This window comes from Castor canadensis, chromosome 5, assembly GCF_047511655.1.
Source record: "Castor canadensis chromosome 5, mCasCan1.hap1v2, whole genome shotgun sequence".
Lineage (NCBI taxonomy): Eukaryota > Metazoa > Chordata > Mammalia > Rodentia > Castoridae > Castor > Castor canadensis.
The window spans coordinates 83081797-83108575 of record NC_133390.1 but is presented as its reverse complement, the minus strand read 5'-3'; the positions used below and the strand labels follow the sequence as shown (position 1 = coordinate 83108575).

The 26779-nt window shown below is 42.0% G+C and overlaps 1 protein-coding gene across 6 annotated transcripts in view; it reads left to right on the top strand.

The window, feature by feature from the left end:
- Positions 1-26779, top strand: part of St6gal1 (ST6 beta-galactoside alpha-2,6-sialyltransferase 1) — a 119885-nt gene that overhangs the window by 41681 nt on the left and 51425 nt on the right. Inside the window, exon 1 of one of the 6 annotated variants that reach the window (XM_020171336.2) lies at positions 1806-1869. The exons of the other annotated variants lie outside the window; for them this stretch is intronic. The gene's annotated coding sequence lies outside the window, so the exon portion shown is untranslated. Of the gene's footprint in view, positions 1-1805; positions 1870-26779 lie in introns of those variants that run through there. 6 annotated transcript variants of the gene reach the window in all.

Sequence of the window (26779 nt, the reverse complement as noted above, 5' to 3'; positions counted from 1 at the left end):
CTCTGTTTGACAGTCTGATCTCACACTTAGGATACCCAAAACTGAACTTCTGATTTCTGGCCCCAGATTTGTTCTTCCCTGGTTATCCCCCTTTGCAATGAAAGCAGCACCATCTTTCCTGTTGTGCAAATCCCAAACCTTGAAATTATCCTTAACTCTAATCATAGTCAAATCTAAAAACCAGGCATGATTTTTAGAGTGCATTTAAAATATAGCTTCTCTTTCCCACCTCTCCTGCAAATACCTGCTTTAAGTTATAAACATCCTTTACCAGAGTTACTGTGTCTTCCTATTCCTGTTCTCACACAGTGACTTGATAGATTCTGTTGACATTAAGTCAGATCTGGTCATTCCTGCACTCATACCCTTACCGTGGCTCCCCATTTCACTCAGTAAAGCTGCAGTCCTTACTCAAGGAGCTCCACCCAAGCTCCTTCATCTACTCCATTGTGTCTGTTCCTCTCTAACCTCTTCTCCCATCACTTTCCCTTGTGCTCCTTACCTTCCAGCCAGCACTAGCTAGTGTACTCCTACCTGGAGGCTTTGCACAGGCCCTGCCCCCTGCCTCTAATGCTCTTCCACAGAACTGCTGGGCTCACCCTGCACCACTTTCAATTCTTTGCTTAAATGTCCCTTTCTAATGAGGCCTTCTCTGACTGCCCTTGTGGACGTGGAAATGTAGCTTAACCTAGCACTTCCCATTCTCCTTTTCTTACACTCGGTTATTTTGTTTTTCAGAGCACTTAGCATCTTTTAGGATACTAAATAATTTACTTGTTTTTGCATTTATGATTTATTCTGTCTCCCTGTGCTAAAACATAAAGCTCTAGGGTGGTGACCTTCACCTGGTCTGTTGTGCCTTGACACTAAGAATTATGCTTAGCACATAATAAGTAGTTAATGCACTTAAAAAAATGACTAAATGTAGAGTTAAAGTTTCTGTACAGTCTCCAGTTTAAACATTTTGAAAAGATTGTGTTCTGGAGTCTGGGGGTGGTTCTGGGGGATTGGCCACATGAATGCTGGCATCTCCTTCACAGGAGAGGCACAGTAAGGGGAACCCACCTCTAAAGCTAGCCCCCAGGGAAATCGGCATTTCAGGTTAGCAGGAAGCTGGTCAACAGAGTATGCTGAGATGGATGGGGAGGAGGGCAATGTGCAGGATGCCTATAACGTATTAGCGGGAGGAATTTGAAGGAGACTGAGGGAGACCTGAATGAAATAAGATTTGAAAGGGGGTGGTTCTTACATTTTACAGTTAGAAAAGTAATTTCAGTGGAATGATGTGGACTAGCTTCAGTTATTTGAGGAACAACTGGAAAGTGGGGAAATGTGAGCAACTTGAGAGACTTCTCACAAAGAAGAGATTATGTTGCTGTTTGAAGAAGTGATATTTTTGAGGGAGATGTTTTTAGCTGTAAAAAAAAAAAAGAAAAGAAAATCTTGAGTTGGGGGGAAATGCATGTTAACATCGAGATTGGCTTATGAAACATTGTGCAAATTATATCTGAAATATGCTGAAAGTTGCCACTCACTCTAAGACCCTATCATGATGCTTGGCATATAGTGAACCCACAATAAATATTTGCTAAATATAATATTAAGCATTGTAGAATTTAACGACATGTTTCTGGATCAACAACAAAACTAACATCTAATGTAGGAGGTTGCTTTTTGATCTACTGGCTGTTGGGTATTGATGTCTATCTTACCTTAGCAACACAATTCTTAGGGTTTGAACAGCTATATGTGGTTATGTTTTGGTTTCCTCTTTACTGCACAGTGGCTATGTTTTTAAGAGCTCAATCTCCACATAGTTCACTTGGGTGACTAGAATGACATTAAGAGTTTGGTGTGCATGCGATGAAGGTAAGTCTGGGGGAGTCAGGGGAACAAGAAGGTTGATCAAATATAGTGGAAAGGCCTTTGTGGTTAGGTCATAGGCCAGTGACAGATCAGTTCCATCTTACACCAAGTTGAACTATCTCTTTGAGAGTTGTATTTAAATAATCTAAGGCCATTTCCTTTGGATTTTATTAAAATAATAGTGCCTGGAAAAGAAGAAAAAAAAAAGGAACAATGATTTGCAAAACATGTAGAATCACAGTTTTTTGTTGCTAAAGAGAATTATTAATTATGTCTCTGGAACTTGATACATAATTGAGTTATCACGCCTGAGACTTTTAAGTTGAAGTTCACATTGGAAAGCACTGTAGTTTTACTTTAGCCATAATTTCTTATTATACAATCATAAGAATGTAGTGTTTTTTCCAGCTGATGGTAACAATTAATCTTTTGTACTTTCAGATTTATCTCCTCTTTCTGGTGTCTGCACAATGAAATTTGCATATGGCTCCATAACCTATATTTTACAGACCATCCTAAGTGTCCCCAGATACTTTTGTATGACACAGAACCATAGGGAAACTATATGTTGATTATTATGTAACTTAGACTGCTTCTAGTAGACAATGAGTATCTTTGTGTCCTAAGTAATGAAGGATTTGTATTCTTATAGACAAGATGGAAAGTAAACCGGATGCTGATTTGATTGACTTTAATGCAGTACTTCAGTGAAGTGTTTCAGTGCCATTAAAGGGTGCTAATTTTTGTTCCTCATGGCGATACTGCCTGTCCTCAACTCTAACTTGTGGTTTAGACAAGTGCACGGAGGGCTTCCCAATCACGTTTATGGGTGATAGAAAGCCAGGAGAGGGAGCAAATACTATATATGTCAGGGTCAAGGTTTTCTATAAACAACAGGCTGGAAGAAAGAATGCACTAGGATGAATAGAAAAACCTACTTTTAGGGTCCAATACAAATGGCATGGCAAGACAGTGTGTGTGTGTGTGTGTGTGTGTGTGTGTGTGTGTGTGTGTGTATGTGTGCGGGGGTGGCTCTAGAGTAGGATTTGTAAGAAAGCCTAGTGAGCTTAATTTTAATAGATGTTCCACTAAACGAGGAGTCATTTGCCTGAGCTGCTAAAAATTAAGCAGTGGCTTTTAATATTTGCATTGCATAGATGTAGTCATTAAATTGTTCCATAACTAGTTGGGTATTACCTGGAAGCTATGTTTAGTTCTTAGTGATGTGGTCAAATGGAAATAGGCCCAGAGAACAGTGAACAGAAAGATCAAAGAGTTCAGAAATCATGTTATCTAAGGAATGGTTCAAAGATCAAGAATGTTTAGCTTTACAAAGAAAAGGTTTAGGGCAGTACCACAGTCTAAAAAGATTATACATGGAAAAAACCTGTAACAGACATTTGTTTAAATCTAGAGAATAGAATTAGAACCAACAGGTAAAAACTGAGGACTGCAGGGAGGAGTTCAGTCCAGTGTAAGTAAAAAGGCTTTCATAATTAGTATTTGGCTCTCTGTGGATGAGGTGTCTTGGATGAAGAGACTGTCATTACTACAGATGGGACAGTAGATGCTGCATGGTCATTTTTTGTTGTTGCATTGAGTGGGAAAGTTGTTCATCAGGCAGAGGATGACCTGACCTGACTGGCTGCTCTGGTCTTTTCTAACCATTGTGTTGATGCTGGGTCTCAGACAGCCCATGCAACATGTACAGGGAACCTAGAGAACATTGTTGGCAGGCTGAGGAGAGGGGCTGATGTAGAAGGCTTTGTACTTTGGATATAGAGCTAACAATTGAAATGTTCTCATATGTGATATGCCTTCAACATAGAGAACTTAAACATTCTGAGCTCAGTAAAATAATTAGCACCTCAGAGTACCCACCAGGTAGCATTTACTGCTTGAAAACTAGCAGCAGTGACTACAGAGCATTTGAATTTGAGTGTCTTCTCCCAAGGGACCTCAGGGACCCACAGGGACCTCCTGGATGTCCTTCTAGCACTGTTCTGGCCAGTTTCAGGCCTCACTCTGTTTCTTCATAAGGAACACCTCCTTATCCACCTTGTTTGTAGGGATGGTCTTTCCTCTATGGGCTGCAGGCATAAGCATTGGAGTTTGTTGAGTTGGATTTGATTCCCAGTTCTGTACTAGTGGCATGACCTTGGGCAAATGGCTTAGTTCTTCATGAAAAGACTCTAATTTCAATCTATAGAATGTATAAGATTTATTTCTACCTTGCAGGTTCATTATGATAATTAGAAAGAGACAAACTGCCTAGAAGCATAGCATCTAGCACATTGTTCATGTCCAGTCAGTGGTGCTGATTTTTGGGATGGTGATTGCTAGATATTAGACCTGACAACTATCTTCACCCCTGCAGGTATAGCTACCCGCCAGGGAGAGTTCCCTGGCTGGGGACTGCTGGAGTTGAGGTGAGACTTATCAGCATCACTTTCTCTGTCAAACCATGACAATTCTTTTCCATGGATTTCTTATTTCCTCTAAAAACTTTTCAATAAATAGTACAGTTTGTTCTCTGTTATCTATAGGTTCCTCAGTTGTGGATTTAACCAATTGTGGATAGAAAGTATTCAGGGGGAAAAACCATGTGTCTGTACTCACCCTGTACAGACTCTTTGCCCTTGTCACTATTCCCTAAACAATATGGTGTTACAACTTTTTTACAACACATTTTTTTGGTATTAGTTATTATAGATAATCTAGAGATAAAGTATATGAGAGGCTATGTATAGGTTACATTCAAATCCACCATTTTAATTAATTAATTTATTTATTTATCTTCTTTCTTTTTTTAATTTTTAAAGATATACCATTTTATATAAAGGACTTGAGTAACCATGGATTTTGCTATCTAAGGAGGTCTTGGAACAAATTCTTTATGGATTATTCCCAGGGATCACTGTATAAGCTTGATTCTGGCTTTATCCTGAAGCAGCTGTCTTGATACTTGTTCCAGTGAGCTCCCTATCACCACCTATCATGGTTGCCTACCTCCTCACCTCTTCCACCTCTGTTTCAAGGCCATTTGCAAATAGCTGTGCAAGATTTCACAGCATTGGCATGAATCACCTTGCCTGGCCTCCACCCTGTGGAGGTGCTTGGTGCTAACCAAGTGACTAATTCCTTCCTTTTCTCCAGTAGTCAAATCCTTTGTATTGTTTTAGTTTATAAAAGCAGAAAGCACCTGTCTAGTTGCCCTCTCCTGCTCTTGGGCTTTTCAGTCAGCCAGGTGCTTATTTTCTCTTGAGTATTACTGATTCTCCTGTTGGTGCCTTATTTAGGACATACAAAAGTCATTACTTAGGATCCAGACTGGGCCTAGTAGTGTTCTAGATGCCTGAGTGTCAGGGCAGACTATGATGGTTCCTGCTCTCTGAAAGTCATGAGAAGTAGAGGAATAGATGTGGAGACCACGGAAGAGTTGCTGTGCCTGGGTCAAACTAGGGGGTGTGGGTACACTGGGGAGGGGCTCCTCACTCAGATCCTATGTTGGATTACCTCCTGTTCAACAGTTGTTAGACCTATTGCTTTTTCCCACACATCCAGTCAAAGGGCACCTTCAGCTTCTCCCTGGAAAACACATACAGTTTTCCCATTCAAGGAATTATCTCCTCCAGACTTCCCAGGTCTCATCAGTGTATTTTTGTCATCTGGATTCTTTGGAAGCATGGGCTGCTCACCTGATGATGGCTTTATCCAATATACTGGGCCAGGGGTGTTGGCTGTCCTGGTGCCTCTGTAACGATCCCTATTCATGTCACTTTCCTTGCTCCCATAATTCCACGGTGGGAAATTATTCTGCCCAGCTTGTAGGCAGAAGTGAATTCCACTGGAGTCACAGTGCTTGATTCTGCTTGAGTTTCCATGGAATCAGCCAGAGTGGCTTTTCTATCAGCTCCCTCCCTCCCTTCTGAGGATAGAAGGTAATATACCATAATCTGTTGGAATATTAATGCTTTGAGAGGGATTTGGGGACCATTCTACCATCTCCCATTTGATCAGGTCATTTTGAGGACAGGAATTCAGTTATTCAAACTGAGTGCTGTAGACTGATGTGACACCTGAGAACAGTTTCAGTATTCAACCATATGTGTCTTTTAAAATTCTAAACATAGGACATTACCATGAGCTAAAAAAAAAAAATCAACAACAAATATTTGAAGCCTACTTTTTGACAATACAAAGGCAGATTAGATGTGTTCTCTGCCTACTGCTGCTCTCAGTTCACTACCTCACCAGGTCAGATAGTTCTCACTGCTGGTCAGCACTTGGGAGTCAAACCCTTTACTGACCAACCCCCCCATAGTCCATCTCCTTGAATTCCTCCTGGCATAACCAAAGGCAAGTCCTGTGACAGAGGATGTCTCTCCCTACTGCCATGCTCCCCATACCTGATATCTGGAACTATCTGTGACTGAGCCTCTGACTTGAGCATCATAGCCTCCAGCTTGGGCTGAGGGACTTCCTTTGCAGGTACTTGATGCACAACTGCAAGAGGAATCTTAAGTAGCAAGTTCATCAAGGAACCTGTGCCTAGGACAAATGCCCTGTGCATCTCTGTGGTCACTGCTTGGCTAGATCTTGGGCAGATCTCATCCTATGTGGTTTTTTCCTTATGAATAGCCAGTCTGTTTCAATTACTAAATGACCGTGATAATCCAATAGACTTGAGACTTGAAGAAAAATTATTTTTTCTTTTTTTGATAATGAGGTTACTGTTGCCTGTTCTCCTTTTGTTTTAAACAAAAATGTCATTTCCTGTCCTGTTGTCTCAAGCATGTCAGCAGGATCGAAGAGACAATGTAACAGTGGCCAGAAAGGCTGGAAGTACAAGTGAAGAGTACTGGAAACTTGTAAGGTTATCCCTTGGGGTTATGGAGTAGCGGATGTGCTCTGCTTGCCAGACAACCCAGCAGGTTGCGTGTGCGTGTGTGTGTGTGTTTATGTGTTTTATTTTAGAAAATAAAGAGGGAATCCAGTTGATTGCATTTTAAAGGCCTTCTTTAAGTGTAGCAGCATACTAGGAAGTGAAATGATGAGCTTGATGAATTGAAAAAGTCACTCAATTACCCCAAGCCTCAGTTCCTCACCTGTGGAATAATCCACTTGCAGATTTAAAGTAAAGAAGCCAACCAGCACAGTGCTCTATGCTAGATCTGAGGCTCTCTGCTCCTATGTGGGCAGACATGGCAGGACTTGCTCATGAAAGTGCCCTTGTGACCTGAGCCACTTGTCATGCCCCTCAGCATACTTGTGTTTGTATGTGCTACCATGTGATTATCTTCACTCCTTACTATCAAACTCAAATACTAGGGATCTGGCATAGCTTCACCATGGAGAAGCAGAATATGAACATACAGATTACCATGTTGATTTTACTCAACCCAGCAAATTTTTTAAAAGGGAGAAGTTGAGAGAGAAGGAGAAAGTAATTGAAGTAATGGCCACAGTTCTGACAGCCACTCTGTCATCTTAGCTGAAGTGCAGACAGGGAGACATGAATGAAGGCTTCCATCAGTCTCCAGAGGGTGAGCTTCTTGTAACAGATGTAGTTCTAGTGTTTAAATGTTTGTCCTTTGAATGTAACATGGTAGTAAACTGAGGATAATTACTTCTGGTACCTAGAAAAAAGCTTAGCACTGGCTTCCAGAGGTAGAGGCTAACCGAACTGTGCCAGAACCACTGGATAAACTTTTGTAGAGGTGTTCAGATTTTCATAAATAGACCGTTATGGGTGTTTAAAATAGCGGGAGTTTTTGATTGTTTAAGCTGCATTTATTACATGTCAATATCCACATAAAAGAGGATCTTTTGTGTGTGTGTGTGTGATATTGGGAATTGAACTCAGGGCTTTGCACTCGCTAGGCAAGTACTCTACTACATCAGCTGAGTTCTAAGTTTTTTGCTTAGTTTGTTTTTAGACAGGTTCTTGTGCTTTTGCCTCAGCTGGCTGGGACTGTCTCTGTTAATCCTGAGTAGCTGAGGCATACACCACCATGCTTGATAGGATCTTATTTTAACTGACTTCCAATTCAGTTGTTTCTTCTTCTTAATTTTACCTGCAAATACTTCAGTATGTTTTTGAGAGATAGGGACCCTTTAAAAATAAAAACAGTTTACAAAAAAACACACCATTATCACATTTAAATAATGAACTATTCTTTAATATCATCACATATAGAATCAATATTATTATTTCCAAATGGTTATATTTGTGTATGTGTTATATATAATATATAATATCTATAATTTTACAAAGTTTTTCAAACTAGGATCCAGATAAAATCCGTATATGGCAATAAGATGATATGAACTTTAAGTCTCAGAACCTACTTTTAATAACAAATCTCCCTCTCCCAAGGAAGGGAGCTTTTCCACCTGGAACTCTGATTTTAGAACCAGCCCTTGGGTAATGTGTGTGGCTCCACTGCCCACATATGCAGAGGTGGACTCAGGCCTTCAAGTGCGCCTCAGCCTCAGAGTTTGTTTATCCCATCACTGCACCATCCCTCTCAGTAATACCATTTCCTGATCATTTGTTTTTTTTATTCTTAAATGAAAACACAGTCTTTTGAGATTCTTTACCTCCTTTAATATTTGAATACCAATCCGAAAGACAAGTCAGCTGCAGAAATTTCGACTTCAAGTCTTCACCCTAAGAAGCTCTGAGCGTTTGCTTTTCCTGGGCTGACCAGATACAACATGGTTGTGAGAGTTTACAGCTTAACTAGAAATAAGCCAGGTCTTATTTTGGAATTGGAAAGAAGCATGTTAGGGTGAAGAAAAGCCCATCCTGCTCCCCTTATGCCTGTGCAGCTTTGTGCTTTTCGTGTTCTTGGCCTTGGGAGAGGTAGAGGTTGATGGTAAGGAGGTATTTCCTGGCTAACAATAGGAAGGAACAGGATGTTTTGAGAAAGGAACTTTCACAAGATTCTCTGTGCAAATAGCTGAGGTGTACTCAGTTGCCACAGGTGGGCCTTAAGCTCCTAAGAATTTACTGAGCACAGTCCTGACTGGACTGTGGGGTGAACTGGAAGAGCCTGAAGCAACAAAAATGGAAAAGCAATGGTGTGCCATCTACAGAAAGGACCTGCCAACCGGGATGTCTCACTTGTCTCGTACTGGGTGGCCTACTGTGTATCATATGCTGATCTTTGCTTTGCATCAAATGCTACGGAATTCCATGTTTGCTCAGGCCTTTCTGCTCTCCTGTTTTGCAGATGTCTGCACTCTGGAGTCCTTTCTGTTGCTCATTTTCATACATGTGCCGCACTCCTCAGCCCTGTCTACTTGACTTCTCTATCTCATGCACTCTGTACCTAGTATTGTCAGCATGGTGGCTTGGCCATCTCCCTTTGAGCTCCTTCACACCTACCTCAAACAGCTTGCTTTATCTGTGTGGTGGTTTGAGGAGATCTGCTTGCAGCTGTAGCTTGGATTATATTGTGGGAGGGTGGGTAGAAAGGATAAAGTGTTTTCCTGGGGAAATTTGTTTTTAGAGACATGGAAAATAATGAAATAAAATGGAGATTAATTAGATAGCAATGCAAAGTGGAAGGCATATATTAAAATACTGTCTTCTACTGTTCTTTGCAATTTATCAATCACCATCCCATGCAGGTAGTCTCTCCTACAATGACCAGGGATCATTGCCCCCATTTTGCAAATGACAAAACTGTGTCTCAGAGGAAATGTGAAATGACATTTGAAAGCCACCCTGTTAGTAATGGTAGAACCAGGGTTGGAGCCTTATCTTCTGAGTCTAGGTCTAGTTTCTTTTCTTGTCTTTATCACCTGTCACCTGATGGTAACCTGGGGCCTAGAAAGGAGAACCACTCACTCAGTACTACAGTGGTGACAAGGACTTCAGCCAGTGCTGACATTGCTGAGCAGCCTATGAGGCCAGTAAGTACAAGGAGTTATAGAGAAAGGATTAACATTGAGCAGCACCTCTATTCGAAGCCAGTGCTATCTGATGCAAAAAGAAATCAAGCCACAAATGTGGGGTGCATATGTGACTTTCAATTTTGTAATAGCCACATACAAAATAAAAAGAAACTGATAAAATTAATTTTAATAATGTTTTGTTTAACCCAGTATACACAAAATATTGTTACTTTATCCCTTAATCAATATAAACATTACTAATCAGACATTTAATTCTTTTTTTTTTCCATATGAAATCTTGGAATTCTGGTGCACATTTTTACACTGACAACATGTTTCACTTCAGACCAGCCACATGTGACTTGGGCATTGTGGGCACAGTTCTAAGAATTTTACATGTACGGCTTCATATACCCCAACAATCGTGTGCAAAACTGATTGTAGCATTATCTAATAGTGAAGGAAATGAAGCCCAGGGAGGTAATGTCTGTTGCCTCGGGGTCATGAAGTGAAGCTGGACAGTGCCAGAGCTGGAATCTGACCTAGCTTGTCCTCTTCTTCCCCTCTGTCAGACTGCAAGTCCAGGAGGAAGGAGCCGTGTTTGATCTGGATCTGGAAGGATGGGAAGAATTGAATAGGTGGAAATGAGCAGAGGCCTTGATGTTGTGACATTACCCTGGAGGATTTGAGCTGCTGGTAGTATTGCTGCCATTGTGTGCAGCAATGGTATTGTGTAGGAAGGCAGCCTACAGACAAAGCAAGGGAAACTAATTTCCAAACCATCATTAAACTTGCTCTTGGAAATCACTGATAGGTCTTAGGGCAGTAAAGAGAGACCATTGTCTTCAAATGCATATGTCAGAGTTTAGGCAGTCCCGTCACTAGGCAGTGTGAGCCCCTTTTGAGGGAAACTGGGCCATTAACACCACCTTGACATGCAATGTTAGAACACCCAAGAGAGCTCAGCTGTTCCAGAGCCAGGCAGTGGCTGAATACTTGCTTGCTCTTTCCTAAATTAAAGACAGGAGCTCTCACAGAGTAGCTTGACATACTCATTTCAAAGAAGATGACTGCAGTGGAGGAGAAGCAGATTAGGAGGGCCATGTGCCTGCTCGGGGGGCCATCAGCTATGTTCTGTGTGTTTTTCTTATTTTATTCACAAACATTACAACAGCAGATTGTGAAGGAAAGATATATTGTGCAGTCCTGGTATTCTGATGCACGTTAGAGTGTTCTCCTGCTATCATTGTCCATTTGCAAGAAAGGGTGTAAGATTATATGTTTAGTGATGAAAAGTTCTTTTGTTTCTCCTGTTAACATTGTTTCCATCTTTATAGGGCATGTAGTATGTTAATGGCTTCATGGATATCGCGGAACTCAGTATCAGAATTTGCTTATTCCTATGGATAGAGATTTAGGTTGTTTCCATTTCTTGACATTATACTTCATGTTATAGCATACAACTGCATACTTATGTTTTCTTTTCCTACTTTTGAACTGTATCTCTATCATAAATACCCCAAGCTTTGAATTTCTCATCTAGAAAGATCTACTTTTAAGTGTGTTAGTTGTTCTGAGGTATTGCTTTTGTTTTCCTACCCAGGAGTGATATGTGACCACCCCAGTTTGATGCACGGATGACATGTGCAGGAATTTCGGGTGCTCAGGGTTCTTGAGCCTGCTCTGAGAATGAAAGCACAGACAGACTCTAACAGCAGAGGTCAGAAAGATTTTATTTGTAGAGAATTTAGTTGGAGAAAAGAGAAGAGAAAGACTGCATATTGGGGAATGCAGGGGGACCCGGAAACCAGTGATCCCATGGGCCAGGATGAGGAGTGGGGTTTTATAGCCTTTTTGCATTGCCTGATGGCAGAGATGCCTTTCAGATGCAAACAGGCATTTCCTAGGGAGGAGAAGTGTCTCCTTGACCACTTATCACCTTTTGGGACTTCCTGCAGTCTGTCCTTCAGTCCTTCATCCCCCCTCTCAGTGGTTGTCCTAACTGCTGTTAGGTCTATTCAGTAACTGCTTCCTGCTGAGAGGGGGCTATGAAGGGGCCTGCAGCCTCAGGGCTGACCATGAGAGGGGTTGTCAAGGGGACCGCGACAGTAGGTTGTTTTCATCTTCACCAGAGGCATTTGTAGTTTAATGGATTCTAGGTGAGAAGAAACAAACTTGACAAGTAAGTTTAAAATGCAAGGTCCAAACATAAGCAAGAGAATAATGGCAACTATAGGCCCCAGAAAGGGTATGAACCAAGTTGGAGGGGAGCCAGATTTTATTTGTTTCCAAATCTGAGTTTCAAGAGATTGCTCCTGCAGCTATTTAGCCTGTTGGAGAATGTAATCTGCACGTTCCTGTACAATGCCTGAAGTGTTTATATATGTGCAACAGGAGGTTTTGGCAATGGCACATACCCCGCCTTGTTTGGCTAAAAGAAAATCTAGGGCCAGGTGGTGGTCCATTACCAAGGGACGACAAAGACCTTTGCGTGTCCTTAATGGCAAGGCCTACCTGGTCTGAGGTGTCCTCTACCACTTTGGTTAGGTTTTTTGCAGTTACATGATTAGCAATTACCCCATAGCTGATTCCAGCAAGGGCTGCAACTAATGCTGTTATCCCTAAAACTGTTAAAGTAGCCTCTCTTATTTCTATGGGAAGCTGTTCCTATTTGTTAGCATTCCTCTTTTCTTCCAAATGGCTGCATGAGCATGCAGGATCAGGAAGGCATACTTAGAATCTGTATAGATGTCGACTGTTCTTTTGACAGTCTTAGGGCTTCTGTTAGGGCCACTAATTCTGCCAATTGAGCACTTGTATTAGGAAGAAGAGGACCTGATTTGAGGATGCCAAATTCTGTCACAACTGCAAACCCTGCATCTCTGACACCATTCTTGACAAAGGAACTGCCATCAGTGTATAATTCTAGATCTGGGTTTTTTAAGCACCGATCAGTTAAGTCAGGTCTGGCAGCATAATTTACCATAAGTACCTCCTCACACCAGTGCTCAGGATTTCCCTCTGCCTCTGGTAGAAGAGATGCAGGATTTAGGCTCTGACAGGTCCTTAAAGTTATTTCGGTCCCTCCCAGAAGCTGGGCCTGATATTTAAGTAGATGGCTGTCAGATAGCTAAAGTTCTCCTTTTCAGTTTAAAATTCCCCATAGGTCATGTGGGGTATAAACCATTAGGGGGTGGTTTAGGATAAGTTTCTGAGCTTCAAGCACTAGAAGGCTTACTGTGGCCATTGCTCTGAGGCATCCTGGCCATCCCTTGGCTACCTGATCTAACTCTTTGCTTAAGTAGCCTACTGGCTGGGGAGTGATTCCCTGGAGCTGAGTCACCATGCCCAAGGCCAGTCCTCCCTTTTCATAAACATATAATTGAAATTTGTCTTGTATTCAGAGACCCAGGGCGGGAGCTGTCATAAGATTCTTCTTTAACCTGTGGAATGCATTTTCTGACTTGTCATCCCATTCAATAAAGGGCTGGGGATCCTTCTGTGCTTCCTTAAGGATTTGATATAAGGGCCTGGCTAGGTCTGCATATCCCAGGATCCAAATTCTACAGTATCCTGTGATCCCCAAAAGGACCTCAATTGCTTTAGAGTTTTAGGTAGAGGAAACGTCAGGATTGGATGGATTCTGTCTTCTCCTAGAGACCTCATTTCTTTCTCTAGGATAAGACCTAAATATGTAACTTTAGACTGTCACAATTGGGCTTTTTTCTTTAGAGATTTTATAATCTCTGTCTGCTAAGAAGTTTAGTAAGGACTCAGTGGCTCGTGAAGTGACAGGCTCATTTGGTCCACAGAGCAGGAGGTCATCTACATATTGTAGCATGTGGATATTGTCATTCTGCCAAGTCTTGGGTTAGAGCTAACCCAAAGAGGTAGGGGCTGTCTTTGAATCCCTAGGCGAGGACAATCCAAGTGACCTGTCCAGACTTTCTTGTGGGGTCCTCAGAGGCAAAGATAGGTTGACTTTTTAAGGTGTAAGGGAATGCAAAAGAAGGCATCTTTTAAATCTTTTGAAAGCGTATAGGGATTTGGAATTACAGGGTGGAGAGGCACTAATGTTTCATTGATCAGGAGGAGATCCTGGACTAGCCTCCATTTATTAGATCTCTTCCTGACACTGAGAATAGGAGTATTATATGGGCTGGAGCATTCTATTAGCAGTCCCTTTCTCTTTAAGTCTTTGATTATGGGAATTAGCCCCTCCTTAACTTCTGGCTTTAAAGGATGTTGTTTTTGATGGAGAAACCAGGAGGGGTCCTTGAGATGAATTAGGACTGGGGCAGCTGTTTGTGCCCGTCCAACAGTGTGTCCATCCATCCACACTGTGGGGTCTACTTGTTCCTCTATTAGGGGCAAGCAAAAGTACTCACCTGGGGGGTAAAAGAAGCTCTACCCCCAATTTGGATAGAAGGTCTCACCCTAGTAGAGGAGTAGGGGTTTCTGGGACAATTAAAAAGGAGTGACAGAAATGGAAATCTCCCCAGGAGCAGGCTAAAGGCTGAGTGAAATAACGTTCTAGAGGCTGGCCTGATATGCCTCGAACAGCAATTTTCTTGGAGGACCTGGGTCTGTGAGAGAAAGGAATAGCTGAGATGCTGGCTCCAGTATCAATAAGGAGGCTGACCTTGTTCTTTTCAATCATGAGTAAAACCCAGGGCTCCCCTGATTTTATGGTGGTCACAGGAGCCTGTGTGGGAGGCCCTGGGACCCATCATTGGGTGGGGGGCTCTGACCTCAGTTCCCTTGAGAACCGGGGATAGTGTGCCTTCCAATGTTTTCCCTGACAAATGGGGCAGGGTCCTGGAGGTAACTTTCACTGGGGGCACTCCCTCCTAAAATGGCCTGCCTGTCCACATTGAGAGCATGTCCTCGGTTTGGACTTTGCCCTGGGGGAGTCTTTCTGAGCGCTGCAATCAGAGCCTCCTGCCACTTATCCTTTTTCTTTTCCTTTTCCAGGGCCTTCCTTTTTTTTTTTTCTAAGTCCCTGTTATAGTTTACAGATGTGGCTACACGGACCAGTTGGTCCAGATCTCTGCTCCCTTCAGTCACCAATTTCTGAAGTTTTTACGGATATCTGGTGTTGACTGTGTTAGAAATTTATCTTTTAGGACGATTTCCTCTTCCTGTGACTCTGGTATAATGTTGGTATGCTTCTGTAAAGCATTCTAAGGTCTCTGTAGGAAAGCTACTGAAGTTTCTAAGGGTCCTTGCTGTACAGCTGTGACTTGGGAGTAATTAAGAGGTTTTACCTTGGCCCTCCTTAGAGCCTCAAGAATGCAGTGGATGAAATGGTTACAGCTCCATTCATCCTTGTCATTTTCAGGGTCCCATTTAGGGTCATACCTAGGCACTGCCTGATCTCCTGTTGGAATTGGGACTTGAGGTTCCCTCCTCCTGTGAGGGCCCAGTCTGAGACAGACCTGGAGGGCTGCTTTTATCTAAGTGATAATTTTCTCCAGCTGTGACTGCCTGATCTAGAACCCACTGTTTCTCCAGAGAAGTGAGGGTCTGAGATAGCAACAGCATCACATCTTTCCAGCTCAGTTCAAAGCTTTGGCTGACTTCTCTAAATGCCTGGATGTACTGATCTGGGTTTTCTGTATAATTTCCTAAATCCTTTTTTATTTCTATAAGTTCACTCACTCTAAAAGGAACATGAGCTCTGTCTCCTCCAGGAATTAACTGGAGGGGTAGAGTCCTGTGGGATGACATCTAGTGTGTGAGGTGGCTGGGTAAGGGGGGGGGGAAGGGGAGCTGATGGAGCATTAGATGTGTTTTTTGGTTCAAGGGAGTTTGGGGGCTTTTTGCAAAGGGTTACCATGGTCTGGGTATCTAGCCTGCATTTGTTTAGCCATTCTGGGTGGTCTCTTAGGAAAAAGAAAAATTGAACATAAGGAACTTTGGTCCACTTTCCCTCCTTTATACAGAACATATCTAACTGAAGAATGGTATTATAATTAATGCTCCCTCCTTCTGGCCATCTTTCCTCATCTCCCAGAGGATACTGTGGCCAAGACTGGGTACAGTAAAACTTGAGTTGCTTTTGCTGAAGACTTTCTGGATCAAGATCTTTCCAATGTTTTAATAAGCAGGCAAGGTGGTTCCTTCCTGGATCCTTGAGGCTTGATTTCCCATCTAAAAAGGGAAACAAGGGAAAATTGGTCACCTGAACAGAGGTTTCTCCTTTTATCTAAGCATCCCCAGATGAGGAGAAACTCTAGTGGGAGAGGGCGTCCCGCTCTCCCTTGCTCCATCCACTGCCACTCGTGGGTAGAGTCATGGAGGATTTACAGATAGATATCTCAGTTGCACCCACCCCCCTGAGATGATCTTTGACCGATCTCTCCTCTATTTTGACTTGTCTGTTTGCCCTGCGACCCAGGTAGGCCTAGTTCTCCTCTACCAGCTGAACGCTTGTATAAAAATAAAATAACTCTATCAAAGTGACCAAGAGGGCTTGCATGGCCAGAAGGAGGACCCCTTTAGAGGCATGGATGGGGACTCCTAATGAAGTAGACTTTTTTCCCTGTATATATCCTGTGAGGCATATATGCTTTCTATGAAGAGAGAGAGAGAGAGAGAGAGAGAGAGAGAGAGAGCAAGAGCATCTGGAGGCTTTTGCTCTAGTAAGGGGCAAAAAAGGAGACCTGTGGTTTTTGTCTTTTAACTGTTTTTTTTTTTCTTTCCCTGAGGTCAGGCTGTGAAACCTGTTTAACCAGTTAACCTGATGCTTGACAAAGACAGTTAAGCCTAAATTGGGGACTAGCACTTTCTGGTGCCTATAAGGATTTTCCCCAAACTCCCTAAAGAAAGAAGCTGACTGTAATTAGAGCAAAGTGGGGAGGGGGACACTCATCCTGAACTGCCTGGGGAAGGGAAAGGAGAGGCTGAGGGTTGGGGGAAAAGAGTTTCTAGGCTCAACTCATGAGGGATTATTGATCATCCCTGCTGTCCAGGTCGATCCTGCCCAAAGGCAGTACTGAAACACTGGAAGCAAGAGGTGACCTCTTTTCTCAGGCCACAGAAACCATGAAGGAAGTGTAAGAGATATGATTGTCTGTTCACCACAGACATGGCTGGAGAGTCTGAGACTTAGCTGCCTTTGGGGCCTCAGGGTGGGTCAGGGAGTTGTGTCTCCAGCTTTTGGGTGACACCGGAGAGTGCCCCAGCAAGAACACCTTTTGTGGCTTGAAGACAAACCTTCCTTTCCACTGGCTGTTTTTGGACCTCCCCTTAACCTGGTCAGATCTTGCAAGAGAGTGTTAGTGTTTAAGGAGAGGAAAAAAGAAAAAGCCATGGTGCACTGAAGTCAAGTTCTGCCCACGTAGCTTTGGCAGTGCAGTATAAACCCCTGCCTGGCATCCGAGTTTCCTCAGATTGCCTGCCGTACAGCTGTAGTGGGCTCAGACCTTTTCCTCAGTTTCCCAAGGAAGAAACCCTCCTTAACAAGACAAAGAGAGAAGGAGAAAAGGTCAACCTGAGAGTTCTACTGTAGCTAGGCTGTGGTGGTGGGGTCTCTCCTGGAAAACAGACTCCACCGGAGTGCTGGACTCTCACGGTCACATTCCTAGGCAGTCTTTCACAGTTTGACACAACCTATACCGACTTCAGGTGATGGCTGGTCCCTTTTTGGTCGCCAAATATGATGCACGGATGACACACGCAGGAATTTCGGGTGCTCAGGGTTCTTGAGCCTGCTCTGAGAATGAAAGCACAGACAGACTCTAACAGCAGAGGTCAGAAAGATTTTATTTGTAGAGAATTTAGTTGGAGAAAAGAGAAGAGAAAGACTGCATATTGGGGAATGCAGGGGGACCCGGAAACTGGTTATCCCATGGGCCAGGGTGGGGAGTGGGGTTTTATAGCCTTTTTGCATTACCTGATGGCAGAGATGTCTTTCAGATGCAAACAGGCATTTCCTAGGAAGGAGAAGTGTCTCCTTGACCACTTATCACCTTTTGGGACCTCCTGCATTCCATCCTTCAGTCCTTCAAGTTTTGCGACAATTCATGGTAGTGGGTATGAAAATTTACTGAACATTTTGCTGAATTTAACTGAAGTAAAGCTGTCAAGCATTTGTGTGTACTTCTCCACATGCTTCTTAGAACAACACTTGTGTAACTTACCAGGGCAAAGGGGTGCCCTTCTCAAAGGAAGGTTGATTAAACAGTTTTTCTTTGCAGACTGATGGTGAGGCTCACACCCAAATAGCTGCAGTCTTCGAGCTGGCCACAGGGCTTCTCTAAGTCTAGCCTCAACCTCCTACAGCTGCCCTAAAGCAGGCCAGAACTCCATTCTGAATTGTATACAGCCTGAGGAAAGAGGTGCCCACTTTGACCTATCTGTGGAAGCTTCCATAGCCCCAGTTGCAGGCTTTGACAGAGAGATGTGTGACTTTGGACAAATGATTTAAACTATCATTGTCTCATTTCTTCATCTAAAATAGATATAACTGTGGGATTAAATCTCTTAATACTAGAAAAGTGCTAAGAATATGCCGGGGCATGATTAGTACCCACTAAATGTTGTAAACATGGGTTTGCAACTCACCTCCAACACTTTCTAGAAGCCTGCTTTGGTCAAAATATGACCTTTCTGGACTTTGGCTGTTATGGGAATCTCAAACAGAGACATGGGACACCAAGGCTTTTTGGGAGGCAATGCTTATCAGTGTGCTGGCAGCGTCTCAGCAGATTCACATCCAATGGCTGAGCTCCAAGAACAAAGGAGTCTTATCTTATATACCCTTGCAAGCAGGTTACAGAAGCAAAAAGCAAGGTTTAACCTACATATGGTTTCATGCAATTCTATTGGCTTCTTTACCCCCGGGGTTGCGTGACCTTCTTTATGTTTAGATTTTTAAGTTTTATCTCTTTGCTATGCCATCCCTTCCCCCATGCTACATTATCAGAACACAAACTTGTTTTCTTCTTTTTTTTTATTTTTTTGGTCCTCCTTCCTGCTACATGGCCTCATTATCTGCAAAATGAGGTTATAGCACCTACTTCAAGAGGTGTTAAGGGGTTTGAGTGAGCAGAGAGACCATTTAACATAGTGTCCTACATGCAAAGGACCCTACACAAATGCAATGAAAAGAAAAACATTCTTTTTAACTTTTATTTTCTACTTTACAAAAGGGAGAGCTTTGTTTCCTTACATGATCTGAGCAGCAGTTCTGTTGCAGTTAGCCCTTGACTTTGACCATATTTTTTGTTATGGTCTATTTTGAAGTCTGCATTATAGCTTTGCAGCTATAGTGAAGCAAATTGACACTTTCATGTGCCTGAAGCTTTTTGACAAAATCTTGTTTTGAGGCAAATGAATGCAATGGTTCACCAAAAGAGGGTGGTACTTAATATGCTGATTAATTTGGTGACTTCCCCCACAGTTGGTGTCAAAAGAAACTGTCACATTTATGGAAAGTACCAAGTACAGATCAAAGGTAAAAAACACATTCTTGAGGAAATGACTAAAAAGGCCCTGAACAGAGCTCATCTATCCCCCTCCTTTTGTTTGTCCAACTCCATTTTCACTACTGAGTTGAGATGTGTCTCCCCAAGCAGCCTCCTGAACCACATAGACTATACTGACTGCTCAGAATGGAAAGCCACTCTGAAGCTGTAATTTCCTGTTCCCTGACTGTCTCTCTCCCTCTAGAGGCAGAGACATTTAGGGAGTGCCTGGTGTTCAGGCTGAGTGCTAGATAATGAGTGTTGCTTACCTGAATGGATGAACTTACAGTTATCTGCTTGTGATGCTAAAACGTGTGTGTGTGTGTGTGTGTGTGTGTGTGTGTGTGAGAGAGAGAGAGAGAGAGAGAGAGAGAGAGAGAGAGAGAGAGAGAGAGAAACAGGTGATTTGCAAAGTGAGGCAAGGAGAAATAAGTAAGTGCCATTATCTGTTGGGATTGAGGTAAAGTGAATGCAGTAATCAATCATGTCTGGAAAATATCAAGGACTTTCCTTCACTCACATGACTTTGTCATCTGGGAGGCATTGGTTATTTTCTATCCCAGCTCCTAAGCAGCTTCTCTCTTGCAACATCCATCTCACCAACTTCTATCTGGGTAGGTATTTGCCCTTATCTAGGGGTTTGGGTGAAGAGAGTTCTTGGTGTGACTGTTCCTGTTTTCTGGATAAAAATCTGGACTCTGGATATTTTCATTGGAAACTGTAACTATTTCCTTCTTTAACTCTCATGCTGTGTGGGTCAGAGAATGATTGGCGCTCCCTGGTTGTCCTTGGATACAGTATGTGGTGGAATGGGCAGCTAGGCAGGTATGAAAATAATCTCGGTCTAAAGGAGCTTTGCTATTCAAATGTCTGCCTTAGCACTGCTCATCTGGGAAGCCCAATCTAAACTGATAATGATAGCAATATTCTTTACTTGGCACCTGTTTATGCTGGATGATGTATGGGAGTTTCACTTATATTGTCTTAAGTACTCACACTTTCAGGACCGGTGTGTGTCCCCCACATTTTCTGAGATGCTTGGCCAGCTACTAAAGCCAGGAGCATGACTAAGAGATAGAAGAAGAATTCAAGAAGGAGCCAAGGAATCTGGATTGCACTTTGGCTGTGTCACAAGCCAATGATGTGCCTGGTGTGTGTCAGTGAGCCTTAGTCTTCTCTTCTGGTGCAATGGGAGAGTTAGATCTGATGCTTTATTAATTCCCAGCTCTATCTTGCTCCTAAGCAGTGTCTCTCTTTCGACCTTTATCTCATCAACCTCTACCTATGCCAATTACCCATGCCTAGGATTTTGGGTGAGGAAGGTTCTGGGTGCATCTGCTCCTATTTTTTTGGATAAAATTTTATTTCTGGACATTTTGGGAGAAGGTAGGAATGTTCCCTTCTCTAACCCTCATGTTTTCATATAAGGAAAACTGTTTGTAAGGATATTATTTGAAAGTTCTATGACTAGCAAATGGCAGTTCCAGAGACAGAACCCAAGACTTTTCATAAGAGAGAGGAACTGCTCCCATCCCCAAGTTCATTCTCTGTAAAGATGGCTCTTTATTACTCATTATAAGAACATACCTCAAAGGGGCCTAATTTCATGGAAAATTTCTTGCCTGTGGTCTCCATAGACAATGTAGGAGGAAGGCTAGAAGATAGTGGAGGGAGAAAGTGGACCAAGGTGACTATATATAAGACTCTAGAGTGGGGAAGGAAAACAGGGTTTTCCCTTCTTTGAGCCCTTTATGCCTTTTTCTGTCTTTTTGGAGAAGGTGCCCTTTTAGCAAGGGCCAAATGAATTATGTGGCAAACGACTTGCACAATCATATGCGGCATCTCACAGGGAAAACAACAAATACAGAAACTTCAATTATTTGGGATTTAATTAAGGATGAGGAACCTCAAGTAATAAGTATTTTGTTTTTTTCCTTCTGAGAAATCCACCAAACGTACTTTTTCCCCCCCTGAGAGGCCATGGAAACTAGAATTTATCTTCCCCAAGGTGTGTCATAGCAACCTTAATCTTCCCCTACATTTCCATCTTGGAGGTTTCCATAAAGAAGTTGCCCAATGGTAGATCATAAGACCCACATTTCCCACAGGAGGAAGGAAAGCTGAACAGAAAAGTCAAGAAGAATCCGAACAGACAGGCTTTGCTGGGTTTCACCACATAAGACTATTAGCACTAGCTCGTACTCCCTTTTGCCCTATCACATTTTTACATGGTAGTTGTCCTTACTTCTATCATGCTTATGCAGTGAAGTCTCCATAAAAACCCCAAAGTACAGGGTTTAGAGAGTTTCTGGGTAGTGTTGGGGGATATTCTTGAGGGTGATTTGTCCAGAGGGGGTGTGGAAACTCTGCACTCTTTTCCATATGCTTTGCCCTATGCAAATATTCACCTGTATGTTTTGCAATATCCCTTATAGTAATCTGGTAAATATAAATAAGTGTTTCTTTGAGTTCTGTGAGCTGCTCTAGCAAATTAATTGAACCCCAATTTATATCTGGTTAGTCAGAAGCACAGGTAAAACAGCCTGGGGCTTGCAATTGGTATCTGAAGTTGGAGGGCTGTCTTGGGGACTGAATCTCATCTGTGAGATCTGATGCTATCTTCAGATAATTAGTGTCAGACTGAATTGAATTAGGGGAAATCCAGTTGACATCTGCTGCAGAATTGCTTGTGTGCTTGTTGTATGGGGAAACTCTCCCTCAGCAATACACAAATCTGGTGTTAGAAGAGATCTTTGTCATGAAAGAATAATAGGAGAAACTAAGAGTTTGTTTTTCCTTCTATATCTTCAGACAATACAAAAAGCTTCTGTATGAGAACCCTGAAAAATAGTAGGCAGAGAGGTTTCTGCAGTCAAAACTTGAACAGTGGCTCATATTGGTCCTTGTACCATAGGATTACATGATTGTGTGGGAGGCTAAAACTCTGAGACAACACCATCCTTTCAGCCACAAGATCTGAAAGGATGCACTGGAAATCAGAGTGTATGAAGAAATCCCTGAGAGGAAAGAGACAGAAAAGGGGATTTACTAATTCTCTGTATGGACTGCCAGAAGTTCTGGGCACACTAGTGGTATGCTTGTATGGAACAGACCCAGAGAAGCACAGCAGAAGTTTTGAGCTCTTAACTGTGATATGAACCACTACTCAAGCCTTAGACAAACCCTTGAGTGGTACATGTGATAGGCAGACACAAATGGCATAGTCAAGGCTTTGAAAACTGAACTGATATCAGAGTTAACAATCATAAAGATACCTTTCAGTTTGAACTTCAGCAGCTTAATTGCCTGAAAAAGCCAAATAAATAGAAGAATCAACATTTTTCAAAGGACTTTAACAGAATACAGAATTTCATAATATGATATTCAAAAGCCTAGGATACAATTCAATTACTCAACATAAAAAGAAACAGGAAAGTCCAGACAGTACTTAAGGGAAAAGATAATTAATAAGTACTAACCCTGAGATGGTGAAATTATCAAAGACATAAGGCAGCCATTATATCCATTCTCTAGTCTCGACATTAATGGAAAGACTGAAGTTTTTGCAGAGAAATAGAAATGGATGCAAAATAACCAGATAGAAAATTTAAAACTGAAAAGCTAATGTCAAGTGTATATTCCCTAGATGGGCTTAGTTGCAGAATGGAGATGATAGTGAACTAAAAGGTAGATCGATAGAAATCATACAATATGAAAAACAAAGAATATTGGAAAAAGTAAAGAGTATCTCATGGGACAATATCAAAAGGTTGAACATTCATGCTATTGGAGTCCCACTTCAGAAGGTGAAAATAAAGATATTGGTGCAGAAAAAATATGTGAAGAAAGAATGAAAATGTCTCAAATGTAGTGACAGACATAAATTTGCAAATGAAAGATTCTCAGTAATCTCAGTCAGGATAAAGTCAATGATAAGTACTCAGCCATTTCTTAATCAAACTTCTGAAAACCAAGGATGAAAAAATATTTAGAGCATCCAGGGAAACATGGCCCATTGCACATAATGGAAACCTATTCAAATGACTGCAGATTACACATCCAAAACTATGGAGCCAAAGACAGTGGAATGGCATCCTTAAAGTGCTGAAACAACAGAAATAACACTCCAAAAAGCCTGTCAACCCAAAATTTTATGTCCAGAATAAAAATGTACTCCAGGAATGAAGGCAAAATAAAGACATTTTCAGATAAGAGAAAACCAAGGGACTGTGTTATTAGCAGATCTGCTCTTACAAAAGGACTAAAGGGAAGACATACCAGAGGGCAAGTTTGAGCTTAAGGAACAAAAAAGATCAGGAGAAATGATAAATACTATATGTAATATATTCCCCTAAGTAAAAGTACACACATGCCAATAGAAAACTAAACAAAAATCACCTCTAATCTCAGGACAGAGGAGTAACTACACTACTGGCAATATTTTTGAATGTAATTCCTTTCAGTCATTTTTTTCCCTGTGAATAGCCATGTCTTTCTCTTTTTTGATTTTTTTTTGGGTTACTGGGGTTTGAACTCAGGGTCTCAGGCTAGGCAGGTGCTCTACCACTTGAGCCACACCTCTAGCTCTTTCATGATTTTTTTTTTTTATACAAGCACTTCTTTCTCCCTTCCATCCTCTCCCCCTCTGTTCCTTCCTTCTTCCTTTCTTCTCTCTTCCTTTTTTTAGAACTGTTTATACAGGATACAGTATATAGTTTTATGAATCTTTTCCATCAATTTATATTATATTGTGAAGATTTTTCTATTTTGTTAAAAAATCTTAATTAAAATTTTCAGGTTGAAAATGATATTGTAGATACGTTTTTAAAAGAAAACATTCTGACATGGCTGCAATGATTTTATGCCAGGGATTTGTTTTGTATACCCAGGGCTGGGTGGGTACTAAGGAAACAAGGTTGACCAGGAAATGACGTGTGGTAATGGTACATGTGGTTCATCACACCACTTTCTGTAGTTGTCTATATATGTGTGATCTTTCACTAAAAAACTTTAAAGGGCTAAAGATGTGGCTGAAGAAGTAGAACACCTGCCTTGCAAGTGTGAAGCCCTGACTTGAAACTCCAGTACTGCCAGCCCTGGCCAAACAAATAAAAAAAAAAAAAAAACCCACCCATACAAAAAAACTTAAAATAATCTTCACAAATATGATTTTAATTGTTTAATCATACCCATCCTATGAACATTCTGTGACATGTTTAACTATTCCTCTTTTGTTGGTAGTCGAAGTTTCAAGTTTTGCATGGTCTTTGATAGTTTCTTTGATTATTTCCTTTTTTGGAGATGGAACTACTGGGTTAAAAGAAAATGAACATTTTTTTGGGGGGATGGTATTGAAGATCGATCCCAGAACCTCATGCATGGTAGGCAAGTGTTCTATCACTAAGCTACACCCTTTTTATTTATTTACTTATTTTTGAGGTAGGATCTTGATAAGTTGCCCAGGCTGGTCTTGAACTTATGATTTTCTTGTCTTAGCTTCCCAAGTTGGTGGGATTACAGTTGTGAGCCACCAGTCACCACACTCAGCAGAGAAGGAACATTTTTAATTCTTTGGTACGTTTTGTCAAGTTGCCCTTCAGAAGAAATGTTACACATTATTTTTGTACAGGAGATATATTTTTGTAAGCTCTGTTATAATTTTTACTCTATTAATTTGGTGTGGGGAAGTGTATCTTATTTTAATTCCCAAGTGATATTGAACCCCTAGCCTGTCCCTGAATTGGCTCCCACCCTTTTAGGAAGGAATAAGGGACTGAAGAGTGGAAGCAAATGGATTTATTGCAGCCTCTCCATTCTTCACTTTGAAGATGAGAGGCAAGCATAGACTCAGGTAGCTCTGGGTTCAAATCATGGCTCTGCTGCTTTCTAGCTATGGATGTTATGCAACCTTGATCACTCTGACCTTCAGAGTTTTCATTGAGGAAACAGAGCAGTCATACTGACTTTCATGAGCTGTGAGGTAATGGAGATTTATAGGGAAAAATAGTTTTATATCCAACAGGCAACCTGGAAATGGTAGCATTTGTTGTCCTTGGGGATCTGAGTCTCAGGATGTGCAATGATTCTGGCTGTACTGATTTGTGATTTTTATCTATTTATTGCATTTTGATTGATGGGAGAGAATGAGTAGCAAGGGGCTAGAAGCTAGGCTCCCTCATGAAGGGAGTCCCCTGCAGGAATTGCTACTGGTGTTTGGTTGCTGTCTCTTTGCCTTTCATCATTCAGTGCCCCAGTCTGCAATCTTTTGTTCCCTGCTGGGCATGAAGGCAGTTATCACAAGTCAGGAAATCCATGGTCTTGGGAACAAGTTCTAATTGCTAATGGCATTCATGTAATTCAGTGGAAATGCACTTTGCACTCCTTGGCTTGGAGGATTGGGATGGACTTCAGGTGGGTTTGTTTGTGTCTTGCCTTACTTTCCACTGCAGGGCCCAGACCTGGATTATGATCTTTCCAGCCCAGCTCAGTCAATCTGGGGGTCTCTGCCTCAATTGATGGCCCCTTTCCCAGGTCTCTTGTCTCCTCTCACCTCACTTTATCTATGCCTGGACTCAGATCCCTTAAATTGGATGTGCTATTGCTACACACATACAGAGAGAGAGAGAGAGAAAGAGAGAGAGAGAGAGAGAGAGAGAGAGAGAGAGAGAAGATGGGAGGGGAGGGGAGAGAAGGAGAGAGGAAGAGAGAGGGGGAGGAGAGAAGAAGAGAAAGGAGGGGAGGGAAGGGGAGGAAAGGGGAGGGGAGAGGAGAGGAGAGGAAGTGGGGACTATGAAGTTGTTTGTTTCCACACCAAGAGAGAACTGAAAGTGGCTTTGTTCTGTTACTGCATTTTGATTGGTGGGGTACAGTGGACATCCTTGAGGTTATCTGAACACCAAGCTAGTAGCCATCTGGGCCCATGCTTCAGGTGGGACTAGGAAGCCCTACAGCACTCAGCAATGAGCTGACTGCACACAGAATTCTGAAATCAAGACTAGGAGCCAGGCCTTAGTGCTGCCAGTCTTCCCTTGGTTTCTCTCTGGGAAGACCTCACTGTTGTCCTGTTTTCTTACCTGGACAAATTCCAGAGCTGGAGGTTGAAGGATGGGGATAGGAGGTGGGATGAATCTGGCTTGTTTTCTAAACTGAAGGAAAATCGAGAAAAGAGTTGGCCAGTTTTATTGTAAAGAGTTGGGTCTACCAGCTTCTCCTGTCTTGGGTGGACAGTGCCCTCCTGTTCCATTCAGCAGTGGAGGAGCTTGTGAAAGATTAACCAAGCTGCATTCCTATCTTAATGATCAGAGAAATGGCTCTTTCACCACTTTTGATTCACCTCAATTTGTAATTATAGGACAGTCTAATAGAGGAAATTTCTAGTGTCTTAAGTGTTTCCCAATCTGTGAATGAACATTTATCTTCTTTAAAACTTTATCTGCAAACTTTGTTTCCTATGGTTTTATAGAAGTGATGGTATAATAGCACTATCTTGGAGAAATTATTTTAAAAACACACATTTTATCTGTACAGTTTAAAATCTC